The following is a 13,335-nucleotide window of genomic DNA, read 5'->3' on the forward strand; positions in this document are numbered from 1 at the left end:
CATGCGGCTCCGGAGCCGCAGGTTGCAGACCCCTGCCCTAGCCGCTCGCTCCACTCCTCCTAAGACCTACTAATGTCTTCCTCACTCATAACCTCATCTCACGCACGGATACAAGACTTCTCTAGAGCTGCCCAGACTCTCTGGAATGGTCTTCCTCATACTATTCCGCTTGCTCCTACTTTCTGCTCAATTAAAAGAGTACTCAGAACCCATTTTTTCAAACTTGCCTATCTGCCTTCTGTCTTTTGAAACCATCACTATTTCCCTCCACTACATATCTCCCATCCTATTGTGTGTGAAATTCCCCCACCTACTAAATTGTAAGCTCTTCGGGGCAGGGTCCTCTCCGCCAGTGTCACTGTCTGTATTAGTCTGTCATTTGCAACCCCTATTTAATGTACAGCGCTGCGTAATATGTTGGTTCTATGTAAATCCTGTTTATTAATAATATTAAGAATAATAATAATAATAATAGAAAGGTTAGCACTTTTTTGCTAATATAGATATAATAAACCACCCAACAGCACTTGGATTTGCACATATACAATACGGAGTGCATAAAAACTAGAAGTAGGATTACAATATAAAATATAAAATGAACTAAATCTTTATTCTAGTGCAAAAAAACAAACTTATAAATACAAGCTTAAATACAAGTTTATAACCAAGATAAAAATAAAATATATAAAAACTTGAATTTGATTAAATTTGATCATAAAATGCCATTATGCAGTGTTGCTGTGAAGCTTTTAGTAACAAAAGAACAACAACAAGAACCCAAACATTTTGTACATATGAATTTACTGAGGATAAAACATACAACTTGATCACACAAAAAACTAAAATTCTTATGTAAAGAGAAGGTCTATTCCTGCAAAGTGGCTTGTTCATAAGACTTGGCCAAAATATTGGATTACCATATGATCTACTTGGTTCCTTGTCTCAAAACTCCTTCTTCGTGCAGTGTCCATCATCAGTACTCATTTCGGGGATCGGTTGCTCTTCATCGGTCTATGTTTTAATTGCTGCACACCCTCAATTTTTAAATGGGTGTCACATTGATAGAACTCTTCTCATCTGTGTTTTTAGCAGCCTGCTGACAAATAGATTTTTTTTTCCACTTTAATAAATTAGGCTTTATTAAACAAACAAACAAAATATAGGTAACAGGGATATATATATATATATATATATATATATATACCATTTATAAATATACCTCAGAAAGGGTCTTGTTTCACACTAAACTCCTTGAATTTGGTCCTGGCATGCAGAGTTCTGAACTGTGGATTTTCTGGAATCCTGTTATTTTCTGAGGGGATTGAGAGGAAGGAGACTCGCAGAATGAAATCTAATTCTTCTTGGATTTAAACTCAGGCTTAATCAAGAGATACGGTATGTTTGTTCTTGCCCATTTTAGCTGGAGTGCAGTCCAGTGCGAAAATCAATATCACTTTACTATGTCTCTATCCACCGATCTCTGGAGAGGGAATAAGATGAAGAATGTAGCAACAATATGTAGGTAGAAAGATCTGAAAAATTGCCAGTTTCTTAAAGTGAATTTCATACATTTCCAATATAACATATGGCTGGATGACAGTTTCATATATGGATATTTGTAGATTTATATATATTTATTGCTTTAAATTGCACTGGTTAACACTGCTGCTGTTTATTGATTGTATAGATCTATTCACATCAGTTTCCATCAGCTAAAGAAACATATAATTTAATGTCCTTTCTATGTTTATAAATTACCTAAGCAGGGAAGGCTTTACAGGTAATAACCGCACGCTTTGCATCGCTGCAATTTCTTATTCAGCATGCAATTAAACTTTATTGTTGCAAGTTAACATTATTCCAGACACGTAGCTCCTTTACTGACGCATTTCACTTTATAGCATGGCTTAGTCATAGATTAGGCGCTAGGGTAAAATGCATCAGAAAAGTAAAAAAACCCTGGTATTATTATAACTATTCATACAAGTGGCAATCAGCTAACACGCCAATTTTTTGATCGACGTACTATTCTCAGGCACTTTTACTGGTGCTGGCAAATTCATAATATGACAGTCAAACCTGATTCTCAATATATAGGGGCCGATGGAGACCAACACTTTGATAGCAGAGACCTCCATAGGGGGGTTTTGAGGGATGTGTACTATGAAAAGCAGAAAACGGATCAATGCAGATTGGGAATAAAATGATGATCATGATGTAAAATATTGAATCACAAAAGCTAAAACCTTCTAAAAACATACAACTGTAGGATGTTAAAAGACTATTGCTGGAAACAACTGGAATCATGATTGTTTTAAATGAATGAACAGCCCCATCCTGGTATGGAGAGGGGAGGGAGGAGAATGGGCAAGTGGCACCCTGCTGTGCTCTCCTCAATAGAAGTAAACAGCAGTCATTCTTGATTAGTTGTTTATCAATCTGCCATGATTAGGTAGTGACTGGGACCATTATCAGGTCTTGTCCTTTTCCCAACCTATGGCTGGACAGTGGAAGAAAAAGCAACACACAAATGAACATATCTCGCCCATTCAGTCTGAGCTTGACTGTACAATAGTTTTTAAAAGCATGATATGTCATACTTAGGTAGTTACATTGCTTGCAATAACATACATTTATTGATGTATTATTGATGACAGAGCTGGATTTATTCATGTTTGTATATCAGCCTGGAGATCAGCTTTGAAGACCTTTTGACCTTTCTAACATGGGGGAACCCCTAAAACTACTTTTCAGGTCTTTGGGGAACCCCTGCTATATTTACTATATCCTCAACTCACAGTATGTTGGCAAGGTGGTCAATGGGTAGAATGCCTCCTAAATTTTTCATTGCTCAAGGAACCCCTAGCAACCTCTGGAAGAACCCCCAGGGTTTCATTGAACTCGGGTTAAGAAACACTGCAATATGGAAAATAAGCCTGTCCTATCTACCCCATTTCTCTATAGGGTGGTATTCTATATAGGCTTGGTCCCCCATCTCCCTCCACCACTTTTTTGGCCCCTTTTGTTCTGCGGAGTCCTTGTGCACACACTGCACAAATATTATATTTGCTCATTTGCTGTAACACCTAGCACAAACATGGACTGGTATTGCAGAGTAACATACTCCTTCTACATTCTGCACTTAAATAATAATCTCTAACTCTGACCTCAGAGGAAAGCCATGTTTACTTTGTTAAAGGGATAAAGATAAACAATTTGTCTCACTGCATTCAATGTCATTAAGTTTCTAATGGCAAATTCAATAGCAGCCTATTTTGCGAAGGCGGTTGTTGCAAAGTGTTCATTCTAATAGAGACGCATTGAACGAGCATTGTAAATCATATCAAGCAGGCTTTCGCTGGTAAAGATGGTGCCCATTATTACACAAAATGTTTTTTGTAGGCTCGTAACTAATGATATATCACTGTTGGGGCACAGTAAAACATAGACATTGATTCTTTCACCATCTTAAATAGGTAACATAATGGAAGTAGTACAAAGGAAATTGATTCACACTTCACAGATGTAACTATAGTATTGACATTCATAGAAGAATGTGCACAGAGTACAATGGATCATTGGACAATGATTTGTAGCTATACAGTTCTTATAAGAATAGATTTAAAGAGCAACTCTAGACGATTAGATTAAAAAACACCCTTCAAGTATTGATCTGCTGATTGGAGTCCCCTCTGACTGCTTTGTTTCCTATTATGTTTTCTTTTTTTTTTTGTATTACATTACTACAAAGGTATTTATGTCTTCATATGCTATACAATGAAAAGTATAATAGTTTTAATGCTTTAGCTGAAGGTTTGCTGTTCGATTCCAGCCAAACAGATAAAGACACAGATGAAACTGTCAAATTGAATCTGTTCCTGTCTCAAATATTTAGGGATGATAATTAAATTTACACAACCAGACAGCAGAGCTAGGCTATTACTTGTAATATTCCCCCATTCTCTGACCATCTCCTGTAGTTTTCACCCAGTCTTTGATCATATTCTGCAATATTTCCTCAATATCTAACCATCTATGATAGTGTTCTCCCAGTCTTCTTACCATCTCCTGTAGTATTTCCCCAGTCTCTTAGTATTCTGCCAGTCTCTCCCCATCTACTATAAAAGTTCCTTTGGTTTCAGACCATCTATCATAGTATTTCCCCAGTCTCTGACTTTCACCTGTAACATGTTTTCAGTCTCTAACTATCTTTTTTAAAACTTTTACAGTCCCTGTCAATCTCCTTCAATATGCTCCATACCTAAATTATTTTAAATTGGATAAAAATCCGGCATATGTTACCCAACATGAACTGTAATCACAGTTAATCTGTGAGGGAGGGGCATGTACATTATAAGGGTGTCAGCTACTAACATGTTAGTTGATTTAAATACATTTATTTTTAGAAGTGTTAATTCCTTATATTTATAGCCAAACTGCTGGACTAAAAATGTGGAAACTGATTTGCATTTAAAGAATCAGACTCCATATCTGTCATCATGATCCTGTCTTTACTCCCTAATGGGTAACTGACCTGAAACAAGGATGGTTACTCACTGAATCACAAAGCCAAGTTCATGACCGTTGTACAATTTAAAGAGGCATTAGATCTATTTTTGAATTATAACATGAAAGTAACAAATAAAGATTAATAAAATATAGTCTTCTTGTTACTGAAGTTTTAATAAATTTAGGTTTCACAGGAACCCCACTTTTTTAGGTGCATTAAAATATTGTTGGTGCCCAGGGGCAGTTTTAGACGAAATGAGACCCTGGGCATATGTGACGTTGGAGCTCCTAAATGTGAAACATTGAAGATCTCTGTACCCATTCCAGTCTGTCAATTGGGACCCTAAAGAAGGTTGGAGCCCTGGGCAATTGTCCTGTTTGCCCTACCCTAAAACTTGCCCTATATGCAGCTATTCTACTGCTAAAGTAGTATAGACACAGTTAATTCAGAAGTAGCTGCTCATTCTTTGCAAACAGACAACTCTATTCTTGGTGGTCAATAGTGGAAGAACCACTGGTGGCAGAGTCATCAGATCTAGTAACTAAATATCTTTAAAGTACATCCCTTAAATTAGATATATACAGGGCTCTCTTTATAAAACAGGGAGTCTGACATTCCCTCAAATATCCCCTGGTGGGAATCAATACATGCCATGAAAACACATAGACTTGGAAGAAACCCACAAGGGAATGTTTAGGAGAAAGTCTGATTCCCTGTTTATTAAATAAAGCCCATAGAGGTATAAAAGAGAGAATCAGGACGCTCCAATCAATCCAAATATAATTTTTGTTTGTTACAATAGAAGTGTCTTTAAAAGCATGACAGCCAATGAGGGTTCATCCGAGCTTCATTAGGTTTTGTGGAGTAATCATTTATGCAGATGACTTTCATACACTCCGTATAAGAAACCAATATTATTATTATTAATAATAATAATAATAATAATACAATTATGTTATCACATACCAAAAATAAAAGCATATAACGTAAATGGCTAGATTTATAAAAGTGTGTTTTCATTAAAAGCAATACAAATATTGTTAATACAAAGACTATGGGTTTTGTTTTATTAAAGGAGTTTAAGCTGCTCACTCAGCAAAGTGAATTGTTACTGAAGAAGAGATGTCAGCTTCAGTAAATAAGATGAAACTCTGCTGACTTTAATCATCCAATCAAAGGCAAGCAAAAATCATATTTCTTGCACCAGATTGGTGAATTGGTGAATTTTTTCCATGTTCACTAAGTTAAATAACTTTATAGGGTGATTATTCGCTTTCTCAGGGGAACAACAGCACCATTAGTAAAACTAACCAGATGCATAAGTTTAAGAGATAATTTCATAATATAATTTGTATACAGGTGTATTTAAATACAATTGAAATATAAGATATCTTTTATAGATGTAATAGATAAATATTGGTTAGTTCTTACTATGAAATCTTCTTGCAATTCTTCTACGAATAAAAAAATAAAAGAAAAACTTGTGGGACATCTGCAGATCATTAAGAAGAGACAAGAAAGTTGCAAAATACCGAGTACAGTGACCTCTGACTCCTGATCCTCGGCCAGCTGCGTATTGCACAATTAATTGTTTTGATCCTTCCTTAGATATTTCTAGATCACAAAACTCTTAGGAAAAACATTGCATTTAACATGTAACACGTGTAACAAGACACATAAGTCATCATAGCGCTCAAATCACACTGAGAGACCACATAGCTTGCTGCGGTGCATAAATGTTGTGCAATACCACCATGTGGCATATCAATACACAATGGCCCTGATTCATCAAGCCAAATCGTATTATCGATCGCGCAGTCGTATTAGCGATCCGGAATCGTGCGCGATCGCGCTATTCAACAACCGAAAAAGCTCGCGCACGAAGCCGCGCTTATCCGACAGGTTTTTACTCGGCACTCGAGCCCCGGACCGCGGTAATCCGCGATCGCTGGTCGCACGTATTATCGCGCTTCCCGCGATCGCGGATTTCAATGATGAATCAGGGCCAATGAATTTTACATTCATCAAACATTCACTCTAGGTAAGTATTCCAAGTGAGTTTGTTTTAAATGAATGATTGATTCACCAATATTGAATGTTTAATGAAAGTCACATCTAAGCTTCAGCAACACAAATGTGTTATAAAATTTAATAGACTCTCTGTGTTGCCATGGACTGAAATTAGGCAAGACAGATGCAAAATGGTGTAAATCCTTAGATGATGAGTGCAAACAGCTGGCAGAGGCAGAGTCAGCAGGCTTATGTCCTGGACAGGAGGAGATAAACAGTGTCTAGATTTCAGGCAGGTAAACAACGCATTGACGGATGGCAGCAGAGGTAGGAGGTGCATGATAAGCATAGGTAATCTAAGTACAAATATCAGAGAAAAAAACAGGAATAATAAAAGGCACAAACAAATAGAAAGACATAAAGACAAACAGTCCTCTATCTAGGACTTGTGCTAACAGATAAAAAATTAGTTGTTCAGGCACCTGCTGGAAGTACTGAAATTGCATTGTAGGTGGTTAATGAGAGTCAGGTGTGCACAACAGAGCACTAAACGATTAACAACCAGTAAAGAGTGAAACACCAAACACCATAGTTTACTGATCAGATATTATGCATCATATGGTCAATTCACTAAAAATAAAAAATTCACTTTGAATTTGAAAACCATTAGGCACATGTAAATACAGATTTAATACTATTTTTAGAAGTTAATGGGAAAGTCAGTTTACTAAAATGTATCATTTTAAATTGATATGTTAATAGGAGACATTCATATCCATTCAGGAGGGCCTCAGAGTAAAGTAAAAGGGGAGTAATCACACATTGACTTGATTTCTTTTAATCAAATCGACTCAAATTTATCTTAAAGCGTAAACTCAGAATTTTTAATTTGCATTAAATTAGACAACCCTTTTATGTAAACTAAAAATTTTGTAGGTGTTTTTTTTAAGTGCAACGCCCTTTTAAAAAAAAAGGGTGCAGCACCAATTCTTAATTCTTAATTGTCTAGGCAATCAAGAATGAATGGGAGCGCAGAGCCTCCCGGTATACCTACGCCACACATCCCAGGAGGCTCTTGGCTGTTCCTTCTATACATCCCTGAGTATCATGACCAGGAGGACCCCTTTCATGAATAGGGAAAAAAATTGCCGATCTCACGCATGTGCAGAGGGATCGGCAAGTTTTTTTCCCAATCTACGTCACCCAATCTTGCAATGCGTGGGAAGAAGAAGGTGGAAGAAGAGAGGAGAAGACAGCGGCGCCTGGTGCTCCCTCTGCGCAGGGCCAAAGACGGATTCTGGGATGGTGTGGGGCCCGATGGAAGAAACCTCCCGACGGATAGACTGATCTGCAGGATTGACGGTAAGTGTGATTTTGTTGTTTTGTGTTAGTTTTGGGTTTACTTCTGCTTTATTATAATTTATTATCATAATAGTTATCCCTTACCTGCCTCACCCCAGAACAGGGAAACTCATTTTAATGATGTCATTACAGATCTTGGTGTTTCCAACTTAATCCTAATATTAAGCTCTTAACCCTTGATGGGCACATTCACATGTGAATTCGGATGTGACCTGCAGTGGACCTTATTCTAAGATGCATCATCCTACTTCAAGCTGGTTTTGAATCCCCACTAAGGTGGGGAGTAAAGAAGTTCTGACACAGAAAAGGAGAGAGATTTTCATTGATCATTTTAAATGGGTCAAACTTGCAAGCACTTTAAAGTTCTTTGGAGCTCACTGGTGTTTTCTGCACTTGTGTGAGGAAGTTTTAAGTAAGATTGTATAATTTCCTGCTTCTTGGGGTAATGCAAAGCTATAGAGCAGCAATTCTCAAACATGTTTCTGTGAAACCTCATTGCTACTTCATATGTTGCTAAAGGTAACTTGACCTCTGGCTATTTGACCTCCCATTTGATGATGCCTGCATAGTTCGGTGGCCAACGCCACTAGGTAGAGCTGCATGACTCCAGTGATGGTTTTAGTTGTCTATAAAGGTTCTTTTCTAGCCATCACTGTAAGGGAACTGTTTCCACTGGTCAGCAATTTAAGAGTCTTTTTTATTATTGACCACCAAAAACAGTTTTTAGCAAGAATTCTCAAAGACCTGAAAATTTTTCCAAGGTTTCCTCAAAACCTGCAATTTATTTAAAGGGTTCCTCAAGGATAAAAGGTTGAGAAATGTGACAATAAAGAATAAGACACAGATTGAGCATAATAACATCTTAGGTCTGTTCCCTCTATGGCTCTGCACTATGTTTTTGAAAATGCAGCATGTTGCCATTTGTGTTGCATTAGAGCAGCCAATTTACTTAAATGAGCTACCCGACATACTACATTGCAGAAGAATAGTGCATGCTGTGCTATTAATAGTGCAGAACATCGTATTTGTTTGGCAATATTAAAAACACATGAAACACACAGAAACTGGAAACACATTTATTGATGCAATCCATTACCAAGAACAGATCCTTAGAAGGGATTCTACTCTAGGAATTTTTGGTATGATTTTAGTGATATTAAAATATAAAATAATGATTGAGAATTTGTCCACGAATAAGCAGGTGAGACCAATATCGTCTTCTATTGGACTGCTGCATTTTTTTTTCAGGGTAACTGGCTCCCAAGGCACATATGGTGAGCCAACAAAACAATGAAGCATTATTGATTATAAATATATTCTGGCTTTCAGCAAGCTGCCAGCAGTTATTAAACAATGGTGAAATTCTTTGTTTCATGATTGCTAACATTATTGCAGAATTTATGTAAAAGTTTTGTTGATCTTTTATCTACATTAAGTATTTCCTACATAAAACTACATTGAGTTTGATTCTTGGCCATCTTATTGGAGTAATTCTGATGTTAGCAATATCTCATTCAGTTTCTGGAGTAGAACAGAAAATGGAACATATAAAAATGGTATGTAAATTAGTATAGTATACTGTGCATTCATAAAATTGTTCATGTTTAGTTTTTTCACTGCAAGTTTTAAAAAGAAAATAGGATGAGCTTCTCATTAGCACAGATGGAGAGGGCGTGTGCAAGACACACATTTAGACTGTTGGGACCGAACTTGCAATCCAGGGACCACACACAGCACCTTGGTGCTTACTATGCAGCTTTTAGGGCCCCTGCAGACTCAAATCTGTGTTTTGTGAAGTGCAAAATCTTCCAGTAAAAGAAAATTATTCTTTAGACCAGCTACTACTTAAGGTTTTCTGTGTTCTCGATCCCTTTTCACATTTTTTACCCTTTCTCCTGATCATGGATTTTGTTGAGAGAAATATCAAATGCAGTACAACTAATTTATAGGAGGAAAACATAGAGCACAATTGTGGATAATATACTTTGCAAACAACTGTAAGAGCGGTAATCTCTAGCAGTCTCATGTGACATATGTCCAGTCTCCTGAGATATGTCCCAAGTTTTTACCAGCTCCTATAGTAAGTCTGCAGTGTCTGACCATCTTGTGTAAAATATTTGCAGTTTCTGACCATATCCTATTGAATGTCACTGTATTTGAATAAATCCCATAAAATGTCTTCAGTATCTGACCATCTCCTATAGAATGTTTGTAGTATCCAACCATCTAGATTGGTAGAATGTTGGCAGTCTCTGCGAACATTCTTTAGCAAGACATTTATGAATTTTAGGATTGGCCTTTTGGTGATCTCAAGGACTACAATTAAGGCTTTCTGTATGTGCTGTCCAGGCATATTATTTGTCAATTTATCAACCATCACAGCTTGCAAGGCTCTCCGTAGGTCAGGTTGCATACAGCTTTTGTTATTTAATTCCTAGGCTCTTGAAGTGTGTACTGTGTGTAAAATAGATTGCATGTATGTCAACCTCCTAGATTGTGAGCTCTTTGAGGCAGGGTTTAACAATAATTAAATAAAGGATTGGTTGTGGAGCCCACATGCACACAAGCTTGTTCCTTCCAATTCCCAACTCCCAAATGGCTTTCCCAAAATCTGGGTTTGTACTCTTCTTTATAATTAGTTTCCTCATCTATTGTTCATTTTGTATGAACTCCAGAAACTCCTCTTCAGTTCAGCAAACAACCATCTAATGGAACTTCCAAAAGCACATTTGTTTTCTACACACTTACACACCAACTCCACACCCAAAATCCTAGCCCAGTTATCCGCCAGGGACAAATTACCACATGTCTGGAAAGATTATCCCAGTACCTGAAGGTCAAATATCTCTACAGAGGAAATGTTTTTGTTGTTTTCAACCAAAAGTATTGCACTATTATGTTTTTAAGGCTATTAAGGAGCAATATATTTTTTTATGTCCGTATAAACTTCTTGAAGATCACTAAATAGTCCACCAAGTAATATATTTTACTTATAATGATATAATTATATTTTTAGCATCTTTATGAATGTATAAATAAAACCTTAATAGTACTCACTGTGGTTGAATGCGGATTCCAAGCCATATCTTACCCTGACCACATGGCCCATGTCAAAGTGTGGGTTTTGTCTGCATAACTTGCACCATAATATTTGCATTTAGACCTATCTGATGAATGGTGTGAGACTCAAGGCCTCGCTCAGACCACAAATTATCTTCTGTGTCTGTTAAATTTTTTGAATTCCAAAAATAACAAGTAAGGGTTGATTTGGGTAGAAAAAAAAATTATAAATATGAATGCACGAGAGTGTAATTTCATCTCCTAGCGCCAAACCTGCGGTGAATCACCCTCCTTGCTGTGCAGTTAAAGGGAAAATAGAACACAGGACATTCATGGAGCAATATAAAACAAATGTGCACTCAGGAAAGGACACAGCCATAATTTATTTATAGGAGGATTTTTTTCAAGATTGCTTTTTCCAAGTTCCTGCGCAATACTCAAAAAAACCTGTTCCTATTTTAACTGAAAATCGACACAGAAAATCTTTCATGGGAACAAAATAGGAACACCATACCTTTAATAAACAATCCCTGCCTGTGATTTTTGTATGGTTTTAAAAAAAAAAATAACTGATGTTTTAGGTTAAATTCAGAGTTCAGAAAAAAAGCTTTTATATGGTAACTAAACCAGGTAAAAAAATATTGTGATGCAAAAAGATCATTTTCTGTTTCATACTACATAAACCCTGCTGTTAGTCCACCTGACACAGTGATGGCGTTGGGTCAAGATACAATTTTTAAATTGCATGCACTCTACTTTTACTATGACAATGGAAGGGGGGTACAAACGCTAAAGAAGAACTTTCATGAAATCAATTTTTTTTCAGTTATCTTTCCCAATGGCAAACCTTTGATTCATTTACAAACTGAGCCTAGCGAGTCCCATGCTGGCTCAAATTTTATTCTTTCCAGTGCTTATCATAGCGTCCTTTTTCTTCTTCTTCTGGGTTCTTCTCACGTCACATAATCCTGCGCTGCACGTACGCAAGATCAAGTGATATGTCTTCCTAAAATGTAAAAAAAAGTTCCAATTTCACTGCGCATGCATGAGATCAGCACTTTCTTTCTTTACTTTATGGGAAAGCCCATCCTGACACATGCCAAATCTCGGGCATGTACAGAAGGAGTGTCCCGCAGTCTCCTGGGATATGTATACATACAGGTATATATCCCAGGAGACCTATACCTACATACCTATACATCCCAGGAGGCTGTGGGTTTCCCCTTTAGAAGGGGAGAGATTTAAAACAAATTATAAAAAATAAAAAACATTTTCGCATCCTATAAAAGAGTTAGCCACCCGCTATAACTGGATCTGTTGTGTTCAAGATTGCTCTATTAAAGCATAATCTTCAGGCAAGTAAACCAAACAAATGAATGTAGCACAATTTAATAACATCATTTATTTCAAGAAGTGTAAGTACCTACATTTGTCTTGGAATCAGTCTGTTGAAGTCCTTGTGCAGCAAAGTTCAAATTGGCAGAGGGAGAAGCATTTAAAAGAAATTGTTGTGCTGCAGTGCAAGGACCATAGGAGAAAAGAGAGATGAGCTACATAGTCTGCTGGTGCTTCAAGTAAATTTTACTAAACTACAGCATAGAAAAAAAACAGATCTTCTGCTTTCCTAAATAGGGCTCTGGGGTGTGCCAAGGCTGTGTAAATCGGGAATAAATAAACAGAAATATGAACCCAATGGTAGGCAGAACATATGTGTTATATGTATTTTTTTGCGTATTAACCTTTTGTATTTCCTTGGTTTTTTTTAGTTATAATTATTTTCATTGAATTCTGAAGAATTAACACAGGTATTTAGGGTGATAAGGCTAGAATCACAAAATCAACAAATCCAATATATGTTTCTGATCCTTTGTGAATGTTCATATTTTATTACATCAGTCACCTGCTCTAAATGGACATTCTAGAACCCAAGATCATGTGTCATCCCAGAAAAAATGTAGAATGTGGCTTATTTGGCACTAAAAATGATCAGTGGTTTATGGATAAGATCATTCTCCTTACAAACATATGGATGTTCCAATTTGCGGCCAGTGCAACTGCTCAAGCAAGAAAGAAAAGCTTGTTCAGAAATCTGCAGAATGTTAATGCTGCCTGCGATTCCCCTCCTGAAAATGAAAGGCTAATATTGAAAGTGGATATTTTCCAAAGTGCTTACTTTGAAAGTATAAGCTAAGTACGTGCAGAATGAGTCAGCTCCCCAAAAATAACATTCCTGCCCAATGCTTGTTCAGGGCCCCAGGATAACAAGAATAACATTCTTCATTGCTAGTTGCAAAAAGTGAAGGCACCAAGATTGTACATAACGCACTGTGATGAGATTTCAAATGGAGAAAAATGTACATAACTACTCAATACATTCTGTGGTTGGAAAGAGA

The 13,335-nt window shown here is 36.9% G+C and overlaps 1 long non-coding RNA gene across 1 annotated transcript; it reads right to left on the bottom strand.

Annotated features, from left to right (window-relative positions):
- Nucleotides 1–75: 75 nt before the first annotated feature.
- Nucleotides 76–12,433, bottom strand: LOC140329993 (uncharacterized). The gene is made up of 3 exons (XR_011920555.1): nt 12,370–12,433; nt 1,220–1,480; nt 76–1,096 (listed from the first exon to the last, which is right to left on the bottom strand). It is a non-coding gene; the product is annotated as an uncharacterized lncRNA (long non-coding RNA).
- Between the last annotated feature and the right edge of the window lie 902 nt (nt 12,434–13,335).

This window comes from Pyxicephalus adspersus, chromosome 4, assembly GCF_032062135.1.
Source record: "Pyxicephalus adspersus chromosome 4, UCB_Pads_2.0, whole genome shotgun sequence".
Lineage (NCBI taxonomy): Eukaryota > Metazoa > Chordata > Amphibia > Anura > Pyxicephalidae > Pyxicephalus > Pyxicephalus adspersus.